Genomic DNA, 13,474 nt, shown 5'->3' with positions numbered 1-13,474 from the left:
TAACCCACTCCCCTCTGTAAAGCTTCGGCGATTGAGGGTAACAAAATAAATAAATAAATAAATAAATAAATAAATATACGTTGATTGTTGATAACAAATGAGAAAACATGTTGAGATTATGGGAAACTACCTCAGATATCTCGACTTTAGATTATGAATTCATGATGTGCATATGCTCATTGACTCGCAACTTAGGATGCCACTTGAGTGTTTTAATTGATACATTGACAGGAGCAGCGAGAGCAACGAAATAGTATTGAAAAGCTGTGTAGAAGCTATTGAAACAGTATTGACTGCAAGCGGAATCCATATTTTAAGTGCGTCCAAGCAAAAGCAGAACTAGTGGTTCTGAAACTTCTCTTGAGAAAAGAAATAGCCTTCAAAGAAAGCCTTGGTGGGCCTGGTGGGCCTATGCTTCTTGATGAGTGTGTGCTTTTGTGTTATGTTCTCGACACCCACATTTAAATTTCATGTAAAGGAGCTAGGCATGTGATTAGCATGTGATTAGCATGTGATTCCATCACAAGAAGAATAAAATAGAATTGAAAGTTAGTGCTTAGAAAGTGAGGTCTGCTCACGAGTATTATTTTTATTTTAAGGACACGAAAGGCAACTATTAAGTCAACATTGTTGAAATAGCGGTCCAGAAACCTTGTAGTCTTACTTTTGCGCCAAGGAAGTGCTTATTTTGAATTAAAATCAGGTTTCAGTGGTCCACATCGGCTTAGCGTACTTCGAATTGCCCGCCTCAAGCGGCACGTGTCACGTCACTGTTGCCGTGCACAATGTTGCTCGGCTTCACAATCGCAGTCGCCCGAAACTGTAGCGGGAGCCACAGCAGCAACAGCGGCCATTGAACAATTTCGTGCCATGACCTGCAAGATGGTATAGTACTTGCTGTGTTCAGTTGGGCCCCGCTTGATGGCACGACCTATCCATATTGTTGAGTTGAGTTCGGACTGGCATAGTGGATGGACGTGTTTTTTGAGCGCTCGCAATCGACTGCGCAGATAAGTGGCTTTGCGTGTTTAGAGCTTGCTTTTAAAATAATTAAGGCAGCAGTTTAAACCTTTGTAGCACCTATTACATTGTACGGCTTTTTCGGGGGTCAGTCACGAAATATTTACTTGTTTGTGTGTGTTTTGTTTGTGTTTTTTCTCTTGCCACCCCGTGGGGGAGGTGCACGTACACCAAACACGATAATCTTTGTAGTAGAGCTTAGACTTTCTTTTTTTCGTATAGCAGGATTTGTCGTACGCCGCGTTTTGTAATTATCGAGTGGGACAATTCATAAGGACAATTGGCGTCAAAAAGACATGATTAAAAAAGCTGTAAAATGTTCAGGCTGTGGGGTGGGTTTGAGAATGGACGGAAGCCGGTTCAATGGTTGCAAGACCTAGCTTAAGCGAAGTAGTGGTGGGGTTGGGAGAGGACAAAGCAGCCGGAGTCACAGGTGCAAGTAACCCTCAGGTGCAGGACGCTCCAGCTGAAAAGTCGCAGCACGTGATAATCGCCGGGGACTCGAATTTAAATTGATGCGCAGAAGAAATCAAAGGGACGTCCCCAGGACGCAAGCTCGAAGCAGTCACTAGTCAAGCGAGCGCAAAACTCAAAACTGCAGCTGATGGACGAAACCTCGTGATAATTGCAGGCGGTTTAAACGATGTCCTAAATGAAGATACGGCGGGACTAGCGACCACACTGGCGAAAGGGGTCGATGACATGCGCGCCATTCCTCCCCAGGTACAGGTAGTGATATGCACGATACCGGAGGTGCCGGTGTGTGACAGCAACCTGCAAAGAGCGGTTGTTAACGCAAACCAAGAGATATGACGGATGAATTGAGAGAAAGGCTTTGAGGTGGTGGAAATAAAAAGAGAGGTGCATAGGTGGGGTGGTTTTCAACCAGACAGAATTTACTTCGATGGGAGGCTAGGTCATGAGGTGGGTTGGCGACTTGCAGGACGCGCAGTAGCTTTTTTGGGGGGCACATGGGACCGGGTTAACTGGTGGAACATGGGAGAGGCCTTTGTCCTGCAGTGGACGTAGTCAGGCTGATGATGATGATGATGATGATGATGATGGGCCCTTCGGGGTCCAGGAGAGCTAGTAATGAGCTTCATCGATTTACACATCCCGGATGGCTCCGAACGGTTCCGGACGCCGGCACCGCATTCGTTTTTCTCGGGGACCAACGGGAAGCTCCGCCCACTGGTCCGGGATCTCTCGGACGCATGTTCGTTTTTCGCGTGCCTGGCGGCCTGTAGGTGGCCCGGAACCGCCCGAACAATTTCTTTCGGGCAGCTGGCAGACGATAGCGTGGTGCGCATGCTGTGCGGCCATCATAAGTTAGACACGGGAAATTTTCAATGTACTCTTGCTCTCTCTTTGCTTTTCTGTCCGCTTCTCGCATGTTTCTGGATTTCGCATTGTTTGCGCACCCAGTTCTTGTCATCAGTGTTCTGAGCCACGTCTAGCATGTGCATATTCCCGAAGGTCGGGCAAACACGCGTTATACTCGCTAGGAGAAACAGTGGTAGAACGACCGCGCTGGTCTACGATGCACACGCGCTCGAGTAGTTCACTTACAGTAAGTTGCATCACTACAGAAATAGGTATAGTTCACTACATAACTGCTGTTTATGTTGGAATTGGGTCAGCGTTGTGGCTTGTGTCACAGCTATGGAGGGAGCAGACAGCATAGCTTGGCATAGCAGACGCCACTGTGAATGCAGTTAGCATCAAGCGCGCAGATGGCCCGAGGCCACTCGGGCTGGCTCGGGACCCTTAGATCACGTGCATGTGACGTGGCTGCCTGTGAGCCAAGGCGTCCGCAAGCCGTCCGCGAATGATCCGGGACTTGGTAATTCGATGAAGCTCAATGAGGAAAACAACCAGAGGGACTCTTTGACAAGCGGCATAGACAGATACGATTCCATAGTGGCACCAATATCTATAAGACATGTAGACTCCGGAGCAGAAATCGACGTAGCCACGAGGGCCGAGCCAATTCAGACGTAGGGTATATCAACATGCAGGGTGGCAGGAATAGGCTAAAGTCTGAAGAGATAGAAGAACAGCTAAGAGAAGAGAGGCTGATGGTATATGGTTTTGTAGAAACACATCTTAGGGACATGGAACGACCACCTAACAATACGGACTACACATGGGAATATTGTAATAGAACAGAAGGTAGCAGAGAGGGGGGTGGTATTGGGGCATTCATTCATAAAAGTACAGACTGACAAAGTGTCAAGCAGGAGTGCAAGGAACATTTATGGCTAAAAGGGAAAATGGCAGGGCAAATGACGGTCCTAGGTTTTGTATACTCTTGGACAGGGGCAAAAGCCAGAGAGGAAAACCAACAAATGGTGCAGTGCATAGAAAATGACTTGGCGAACTAGGAGAAGAGTGTGAGGTAATTTTATTAGGAGATATGAATTCGCACGTACAGGATATGGATGGATATACTGACCCAATAGGCAGAACGCTAATGGAAATGTGTGAAAGGCATGATTTAACCACTTGTACAGCACTGAGAATGCGAAGGGCAGATAACATGGGAGATGGGAAGGCTGCAGTGGATGATAGATTACGCGATAATGTCACATAGGATGTATGATCGGCTAAGGGTGATGAACATAGATGAATATGGGTCCGAAAGCTTAGGTAGTGATCACAAACGTATTAAGCTGAGTTTTGGAAGGGAAATGAAATTGGAAAGGTGGTAGTACGAGCAACCACAGTGTAATATTTATTCAGAAAGGTAAATAATAATAGCAACTAATGAGATGGAGAAAATAATCGCCGAGAATGCTAAAACAGAGTGGTCGTACGCAAATCTAACCCGATTGTTTGAGTTAGAGCTTGCTAAGGTACGAGTCAAATCAACCGAGAAAAGCAGACACAAACCCAAAAGCTGGTGGGATGAGGAAGTTAAGAGAGCCATAGTAAGACGTCAGGAAGCATCCAGAGAACACGGGTATGCTGAACAAAGGGGTGAACCGGAAGATGATGTCAAAAGAAAATAGTATAACTTCTTGAGATGCAGAAGGAAAGCGTCCGATTTGATCAGTGACAGGATTAAAGAAAAATGACTGGCGGAAGTAAACAAAAAGGATAGAAAGGCAGCTGCAAAGTTTTGGAACCATCTCGATTATCTGAGTAATAAGACAAGCATGAAACAGAGATTTATAACTATACAGTTCAAGGAGTCGGACTAGAAGGGGATGAGGCAATGGAATATATAAAAACAATGATGATAGAAAATTTTAAACACCAAGAAAACTGGGCATGCACAGTACCAGATGTGGATTTACCAATTAGCTCAGCCCGTACCAGATTTGGATGGACCAACTGACGCTCGGCAATGTGGTATTGTGAATGAAATCAGAAGTACAAGCAAGGTTGGAAATTAAACAACGTGGCATAGGTAGACTTGCTTTGGGAGCACACGGGAACACCCCAAATCAGGGGGCATAGGGTGACATGAGATGGACATCGTTTGAGTGCAGGGAAGCTAGCAGCAAGATATAATTTGAGGAGCGATTGAGAAAAATGGGAGAGGAGCGTTGGGCTAGGAAAATTTTCAGTTACTTGTACATGAAGAATGTTGATACTGAATGGAGGATGCGAACTCGAAAACTGTTCAGCAAGTATTTCGACAACAGCAGAATACCAAGCGAAAAGGAAACCTCGGTTAAGAAGAAGGTGAAGGAAACAGAGAGGGACATGTGGAATGTGGGAATGCTTATGAAATCATCACTGGAGACCTACTGAACGAAATTTAATCAGGAAATTGCAAGGGATAAGATCTACGATGATTCTCGGGGTAGTTCTCTGCTCTTCGAGGCTAGAATGGGAGTATTGCGGACTAAGACGCGCAGAGCAAAATACGAAGGCACAGACACGGTATGTATTGCGTGTGGAGAGGAGGAGGAAACAGCTGAACATTTGATATCACGGAGGAAGGAAAAAGGTAAGGAGAGGGCATGCCCAGCCGGTGCAGGGCGTAAAAAGTGTGGCGGAAATGACATCATGGCTGCCATTATCAGTAGGCACAATGACGGCGTTGTTATGGTTACGTGTTGCGCAGTGAAGCTGGTCTAGCAGTGAGCGGCCGCGGCTGGCGGTGGAATGTGTGCCTCCCCAGGTCTCGTGCTGAGCCGTGGCGGACAATACCTGTGCTCTGCGCCGCGTTATTGGTTACGCAGTGTTCGTCTGGCTGTTACATTACTCTTAGCAACGTTTACAAATCTCTTTGTCCATCACGGGGTTTCAACAGTGCGTAGAACAAGTGCATATCCATGTGTCGTGCGGCGGATGACGCGGATGAAGCAGTTAGTGTTCAGCGAAATGGCGTTGGGCACCATGACGAAGCTGAATGACGACGAACGCCTTGCAGGTCAGTGACGGTTGAGCAGTGCTCCTGCTTGTGACAACGGACGACGCTGTTGAGCCCAGCAAGACGCCGTGAGGACCATGTGCACATAGGTAGTTTCGTGTTGTGTGTGTACAGTAACAACTTGCATGTGCGTATTAAAACACCTTTTCTGTTCCGCTTGGTACACTCTCCACCAGCATTGCATGTAATCTCAACGTAACAGCAACCACGTTCAACTGTCACTAGCACCGTGCTCAAAGTCACCACGGTCGCAGAATGCTGGCGCAGGTGAGTTTCACGCGGAACACGGACACAGTGGCAGGACGCTGCGTCAGTCGCTTGGCGGAATGCAACCGTAGAAGGCACACGACCGATCGTGTTGTCTGTACAGTTGCTGAATTAATGACGTGAAAGCACTCGCCATTGTCAGTGCATCTAGCGCGCGTTCTCTCGTAGTTGCTTCGTTGTCAGCGAGCTGTTACTCTTTGTATTACTCGGACGAAGCGATTTCGCTGAAGGTGTCCCGCTGGCTCTGAGTGATGAGCCCAGTTCCATTCGTTTCGGATCGTCACGACACACGCGCTGCGCAGCCCACGTGCTTTCCGAGCCGGAGAGGGAGTCGCGCCTTCTGCTTCGCATTCATATGTAAACAAGAGAGGAGAATTTGCCTACTCAATATGGCCGACTTCCGGCTTCATCGCGGCTTCACAACGAGTGACGTCAGGGCCTCTCCTTACCTTTTCCTTCCTCCGTGTTTGATATTGTTCTATAAGGGCTCCGCCCTATTGCCGAACATAATGGCGCCGAGTTTTTCAAAGCATTAGGATTTAGGGACAGTGAAGGCAAAATAGCCTTTTTAAACGGGTAGAAATTACCAGGAGGAGGCTAACTGAGTTGTAGCTACAATCGAGGTACGAGGTAAATTCGATTCTTAAACACACAGTAATAGTAATTAACTTTACGGCTAGGTGGCGTGAGCCACCACCCGATCTAAAGTGCACAGCCGGAGACATCCATCCATCCAACCAGGTGAAAATTGAACTTTTGAACCGCTAGCGCCATTTCTCATAGTCCGGCAGTTCTTTTTTCATTGAATCAAACAGAAATGAACAAACGCCATTTTATTACCTCTCATGGAAGGTTATTTAGTGCAGCTAGTCTGATTACTAGTGATTAAAGGTAGGCGGTACCTCTCACGTCATCGGGATCATTTTGCAAATGTCCTACGCGTAGCGGATGTGTTCTCGTGCATTTACCTTAATTTCTCGGTAATTAGAGCACTGCTGTTGATAATACTGTTGTTTTAGACGTTGTCATACATTGAGCTTTCACTCTGGCGTAAATTGTTATTTTGTCCCTTTAGAAACCATCGTTACATACACTTTGTTGGTGTGTGCTTGCAATAAAAACGCCAAAAGAAACAGAGTGATGTCGATTGTGTACTTATCTGCCATTTGAGTTCGTATTTTTGACAGCGTACCCCTTAATCCTGTAATATCCACTGTATAATATTTGATACATTGAATATAATATGCCAATAAAGCTAGTACAGGGAAAAGCAGCTATTGCAAATTTCACATGTTTCACATTTCACAGATTTCACATTTTCACAGCAGGTAGTTTGACTTATATATTATACCGCACTAATTATTTCCAATTATTACTAATTAGGTAATGCCTAAAACAAAACTTCATATATTTTTTTAATTAACTGTACAATAGGAGTGAAAACACAGTGCTTCCTCGCAATTTTTGTGAAGGCATAACTGATCGTGGGCGTTACGTCATAAGTGGTAAAAACCACCACAACAAAAAGACTCGACGGGCGCGCTTTAGCTCCAGTGTCTTGCTTGTGGCAAGATGGCCCTCGCGTACGTGGCGCAGCTTCACTGCACCAATGAAGTGCAGTGAAGATTTATTTCAACCTCCTTGGTTCCAGTGAATGCAGCGGCAGCGCATGCACGTAACAAACGTAAATTTTGAGATAGGACGTTCTACCGAAACTTGTTCTACTGTTTACTGCAAAACAGCATTTGCGCAATTCCGTGTACACGCCTGTGAACCACTTAGGACATGCCTCACGCTGGTAAGCTTGAGGGTGCAGGTTTGATTTTCTGCCAAAGCAGCCACACTTAGATGGGTCGACAAAAAAAAAAAAAAATCGCCCTTAGGCTGAAGTTTAGGTGTTAAAGAAGCAAAGGTGAAACTTCGTTCAGTCTCCACATATACGGTGTGCTTCTGAGTAATATCTTCGTTTTATCACGTAAAAGTTCATTTTGACCTAGTAATTGCGGTGGTGATGTGCGATGGTACCTAACACTATTTTTAGCTCAAATTTGTGTGGTTTTCATTTTTTCTTATTGTGCCTTTCACTGCGTAAACCTCCGTACGCGGTTTGTTGTAGTGATTTATAGGTAAACCATGACTTGCTTGATTCAGTTTATTTTCAGAAACACCGAAATGAGCTTCTGGGCTTTGTGTGTGTGGGGAGGGGCGTAAAGTAGATGAATTTTGACACCTAAGGTAACTGAGTATGTCCAACTCTATACCGTGTTCTCAAGACTGGGAACACACTTTCGAGGAGAAGTGAGTATATGTATATTTTAACGTGCCCCTTGTGAGGTCTGTGCAGAGGAATCTGTCTGCTCACCAATGGCTCTGTCTCGAGACTTCCTACTTGTTGCGAGCCCTGAGCAGAAATGTCATGGCGGCGTCCTACTTCTTCCGTGTTATTTCAAAGGAAAGTTCTTGGCATTGATTAAGTGTTATTCTACTATAGATCGTTAGGAACAAGCTGGTTTTCACATTATTAAGAGAGAAATTGTGTTTAATTTCTACGTATCGAACGGCGCCAGCGATATGTCCGCGTTGGTGTTGATGGTCGGGGCGGATATCCTGAAGAGCTGCAGTCGCAACGACATTCAGTGGTGCTGTTAGTATAGCAGGTGTTCTTCTCCGTGTCGTCATTATTGTTCTCTTGGTGGCTGGCCTTTGTGGCAAACTGCCGTCGCTGCTCTTGCACACGCCTCGTACACAAACCTGAATTAAAAAAAAAAGAAGATCAGCGCTTGAGCTGCTAGTTTTATATGCAACTAATGGAAATAAAAGTCAGCCTACCAATGAATCAATGGTTTCCAGTGATAACCGTAATGATATCCAAAGTTTTACATGCCAAAACCACTATATGATTACTAGGGGTGCAGTATGAGCTCTGATAATTTCGACCATCTGGTGTAGCCAGCTCTAACATCGCTTAATTGTCACGCGGGCCTCCAGCATTTCGCCATCGAAATGCGACAGTCGTGATTGGAATCGAACCTGCGACATTCTGGTATGTAGGCGAACTGCATTACCAAGGGATATACTTTAACGAAACATTTTTAGCTTACCCGCCAGACTAGTTGATGGAAGGTTCTGCAAATATGGATGGCTCCATTGTTGGGAAATCAACCATCTGTCTGGTATGATGCTCAATGGTACAAAGACAGGCGTGCCAACTTCTGCGGTGCTTTCATTCGTTTTTTTTTTTTTTTTGAGGGGGGGGGGGGGAGTGGGGCGTTAGGGGTTGTGATATAGGCACCCATGCTTAGAACAGTCAATTGGAAAATAAGACGACGCCTAAGAAGGTTTCATAAAATAGATCTGCATAATATTAAACAATCCAAGCAAGTTTCTTATATATATCAGTGTTAATACAATAAATAAGTGAAATTGAAATATAAGTTGAAAAAATGTAGCATATATGTTTGCTGAACTATATAGTTGGTGCCAGAATGTAGTGTACATCCGTAATCAACTCGCGGCCATTGCGTTCGTTCTTCAACGCTGATGAATACCGATGTGCTTAGATTTAGGTGCACGTTAAAAAGAGACAGGTGGTCGAAATCAATGCAGAATTCCAAATATGGGATGGTCTATTGCGATGGGTGCACATAAAACATCATAACTGGCATACTTATCAAGACTATAACGACAAAGAGAGACCCACTGCGCACGGCTATGGCTTCACAATACACTACGTAAATAAATATCAGCTCAAGAGGTGCGTTATGTTCAATGAAAAAGAAGAAGACGTAAAGGTAAGCACACTTGTTTTGTTTCTGCTACATGTTACAGCTGGTGAATATGTAAACATTACGCTTCACGGTATTTTTTTAATACAGGCACGTGCGCTTATATTGGTAATGATAGGCATTACACAAACGCTATAACACGAGTTTTACAACAGCAGTATGCACTATAGTTATATGAGACACTAAATAAATATTTGACTTTCTTTGTCCATAATTTTGTTCTTTTAAGTCGCAACATTTTTATATAAGATATCAATTGTCAATATACGAACCTCATATATATATGCGCTTGTAGCAACTTCTTGGTCCCTTCCAGTCTCTTACCTTGCCCACACCACAGTACATGAAGTCCAGGGCATGTTCGTACGTGTATTTAGTCATCGTGTAATAATTGCAGTGGTAACCGAAGCAGTATCTGCTAACTTCAGGATATTGGTATTTCACCGCGCAATCCTTCATACGGTCTGAATTCTGAAATAGTGAAAGACATAAAAAGGTGGTTTGCAAAAAGAGAGGTGGAAGGAAGAACATGAGAGAAATTGGATTTTACAACCGAAGTGGGTTAATTGAAAAACATCTTCTAGTACACATGTCAATAAGGTGTTACCCATAGAGTTTTCTAAAATTAACCAGAGGGGATTCTGGCACTGTGATCATTCAGTGACCACGATAATTATAAGATGAGGCCGCCGCTGCAGCGGCCTGGCGATAATAGCCGGAATGCTATGTTCACCCGGTCAAAATAACAAAAACGCTATTTTCACCCAACTTAGGCGGATTTGTGGAACATTGCGGCTTTTCGTCAAAGTTTACAACGCCGGTTCAGGTAACCTATGGAAGCTTTTCCTTTGATGAAGGCACATCAGGCGTATTTTTTTGCGTGTTTGTGATCGGCTCGGCGTTCACGTCGTTGACGCACACTGTGATTGCGTTTGTCGTTGCAATGTGCTTTGTGAACGTGAATAGTTAGATTGTGTTCGCGTTTGGAACCGCTGAATTTGTGGTTTGCCTGAGCTTGCGTGAAGGCCACGATGTCTAGGAATCGTCATCCTGTTTCAGTGCTCTTTGACATACGTGATATTTATTTCTGTTGTGTGCGCGGTGGTGATGTAGTGTTAGTCCGTACGTGTTGCTAGTTTTGCTGGGCGCGCTTGTAGTTTTGCGGTTTGAGCGGCCGTTCGGCAACCTGCTCTGGTTTTAGCGCTTGTTCGTCAAATACTTGATTTTACTGGCGTAGTAGCATCGAACGAGTATTAGTTGAGCTGTGAAATGTGTGGCACTTCAACCACTACATCATTCAGAAAAGCTGCCGACCACCCTGTTTTCAAAGTACAAGCATCACACCTGATGGCCAACCAGTCCAAGTTTCTTCATTGCGTTAGATGCGGAGATGTGTCAATCACGGTCGAGAAATTCACTTTTAATAGAAAGTGCTCATGTGGCACCCGCATGCTCAATCAAGCCTCGTTATTTGCTTCCATGGCTGCGCGAGCGATAAAAAGAAAACATTTGACTGTGAGCGTGTGGCTATCATGGTATCACCCCACGGTTGCGGCGCAACATGCGACAGCAGACTAGTTGGTATTCCATACTTCAAACTGCTCAGCGCTAAACACAGCAACACAATTGAGACAAGAATTAGCGCTGACATCCAATTGAAATTTCGCACAACTCCCAAATGTGTTGCCCTACACCCGAGATTAAAACAACATGCTTATGCTGAAAACAACAACAACAAAAAAAACGAAGTGAAGCATAAAATCACAGAGACCACACACACAAAAAATATAAGATAAGCGGTGACATAGAACTAGCCAATGAATCCAGGTAAGCCAGTTCTTTTCAGTCAAAAGTATTGAAGGTTCTGGGTGCCATCATGATGATTGATTGATTTGTGGGGTTTAACGTCTCAAAACCGCCATATGATTATGAGAGACGCCGTAGTGAAAGGCTGCGGAAATTTCGACCACCTGGGGTTCTTTAATGTGCACCCAAGTCTGAGCACACGGGCCTACAACATTTCCGCCTCCATCGGAAATGCAGTCACCGCAGCCGGGATTTGATCCCGTGACCTGCGGGTCAGCAGCCGAGTACCTTAGCCACTAGACCACCGCGGTGGGGCTGGTTGTGAACGAAGACATTGGAGTTTGTTACTGCACAAGTACCCACCATAATTTTGACAAGATGTTCATCCACTGTCTGTTTTTGAGTTTAAAATAAACAACTTAAAACAAAAAGGATACTCTTGAAATATTAATCTGTGAGAGGCAGCGTTTCATGGAACTATGAGATGGAACTAAATGTTTCTACAGTGAAAATAACCAGAAGAAAAACAAAACTAAGTATGCAGGATTAAGGTGACACCACACAGAAAAGCAAAAGGCAAGATAGATTGTTAATTGTTTCACTTACACGTATGCAAACTAAACATAGTTGACTATGTTTGCTCGTGGTCACACCATTTACTTGACGTGAACCAAAATTAGCATGAGAGGGTGAGATGGTTTTATGAATACGACGCGCTGGTCAAGACATAAATAATGTCACAATCTCGTCACGTACGTCGTCAAACACTTCCCGCCACACAGTGGCACATACACACGGGCGGGTATGTGCCGCTGGTATGCGGGTATGTGCCACTGGTGATTGACATTTGGTATCTGCTCATGAACGACGAGAACACATAGGGACAATTTTAACGTGCGACTGTTGTGAAATACCCGACGTCGGTATTCGACCCGACGAGTCCCAGCTGAAATCGAACCCAAGCATTCTGGTTGCCAATGAAGCATTTTACCACAGAGCTACGCCAGGTCTTGGAACTACTATTGAAATAGGCGCTAATTTTCGTGAAACAGTAATAGTGGTTGCAGTGCTGCCTGCCCAATTTTATAAACATTACATATGTACTATTTCAGATTTGAGTTCACGTTAAAGAGCCCCAGGGGGTCGAAATTTCCGGAGCCCTCCACTACGGCGTTTCTTGTAATCACATAGTGGTTTTGGGACGTTAAACCTCACATATCAATCAATCATCAATCATTTTTATACGGCCGTCACGTCGGGTTAACGTCAGATGTGGTTAGTTGCCATGCACTGAAGTTGGTTTATGCAGCATTGTCCAGGGCAAGCATTTTCGTGAGCATCAGCGCTTCATATCAGCTTCTAGTGTTGCTAATGCGCATGTTCCAGTTGGCATCGTTGCGCAAGTGAAAACAACTGGCTGTATAAACATCTGCAACTCTTCAACATATGTCTGTGTGTGCAACACTTGTGCATTATTTCAGCGTCATTTCATGAAGTGTTGCTCAATAAAAAGTTGCAACACGATCACCTTTCTTCCGCATGCTTCGCATAACGTGGATTTCCAGGTACTTGGAATCTGGCGAATTTTTTTATCTTTTATTCCTGTCTTCTTTTCTACAATTTATCTTATTGTCTGTTTATATTATATTCTATTTCCTTTTTTCACCTTTTTCCTTCACTTTTTTATTCTGTTTCTTTGTCATTCTTTCTATGCGACACCTTGCTCTCTCCTCACCTTTTTTCCCTGATGAACAAGAGGCCAAAGAGAGCATGTGCCCGTTCATGATGATAGATATTTCTGTTCTTCCATCGCAAACCAATGCTGTGCTTAAACAGCTCCACTCTTAATATATGAAAAAGTTGTCGCACGCCCAATCTTTGATTATGTTCCAAATGATCTTCCAATTTGCTCTTCAATGTGGGTGCACCACCCGAGTATCAGGGCATATTTTTATCGAAATAAAGGTATTTTGTCTGTTTCGATCTATCCGTATATATAGCTGCCTGTGTCTGGGTGCTCGGGTGATCACCTCCCTTACAGGTACGTAATAAAACTGGCATATAAGAGTATGAGTGTAAGACAAACATGACTGACGCGTCATGGCCTGAATGACATGAAATACCTGTCGCGTAAATCATGAAACCCTTTCCCTTACTTGTCTGGTGCATACCCATGAAATTTGGGCGTGTCCCACAGGTCGTAAGCCCACAG

General features: G+C 44.5%; 1 long non-coding RNA gene across 1 annotated transcript in view; it reads right to left on the bottom strand.

Moving 5' to 3' along the window:
- Nucleotides 1-8,181: 8,181 nt before the first annotated feature.
- Nucleotides 8,182-13,474, bottom strand: part of LOC119176543 (uncharacterized) — a 38,253-nt gene continuing 32,960 nt past the window's right edge. Inside the window, exons 2-3 of the long non-coding RNA XR_012887020.1 lie at nucleotides 9,729-9,927; nucleotides 8,182-8,422 (exon numbers count right to left, since the gene is read on the bottom strand). This is a non-coding gene — a long non-coding RNA (uncharacterized LOC119176543). The remainder of the gene's footprint in view (nucleotides 8,423-9,728; nucleotides 9,928-13,474) is intronic.

This window comes from Rhipicephalus microplus, chromosome X (assembly GCF_043290135.1).
Source record: "Rhipicephalus microplus isolate Deutch F79 chromosome X, USDA_Rmic, whole genome shotgun sequence".
NCBI classification, from domain to species: domain Eukaryota; kingdom Metazoa; phylum Arthropoda; class Arachnida; order Ixodida; family Ixodidae; genus Rhipicephalus; species Rhipicephalus microplus.
This window is presented reverse-complemented; position numbering and strand designations above follow the sequence as displayed.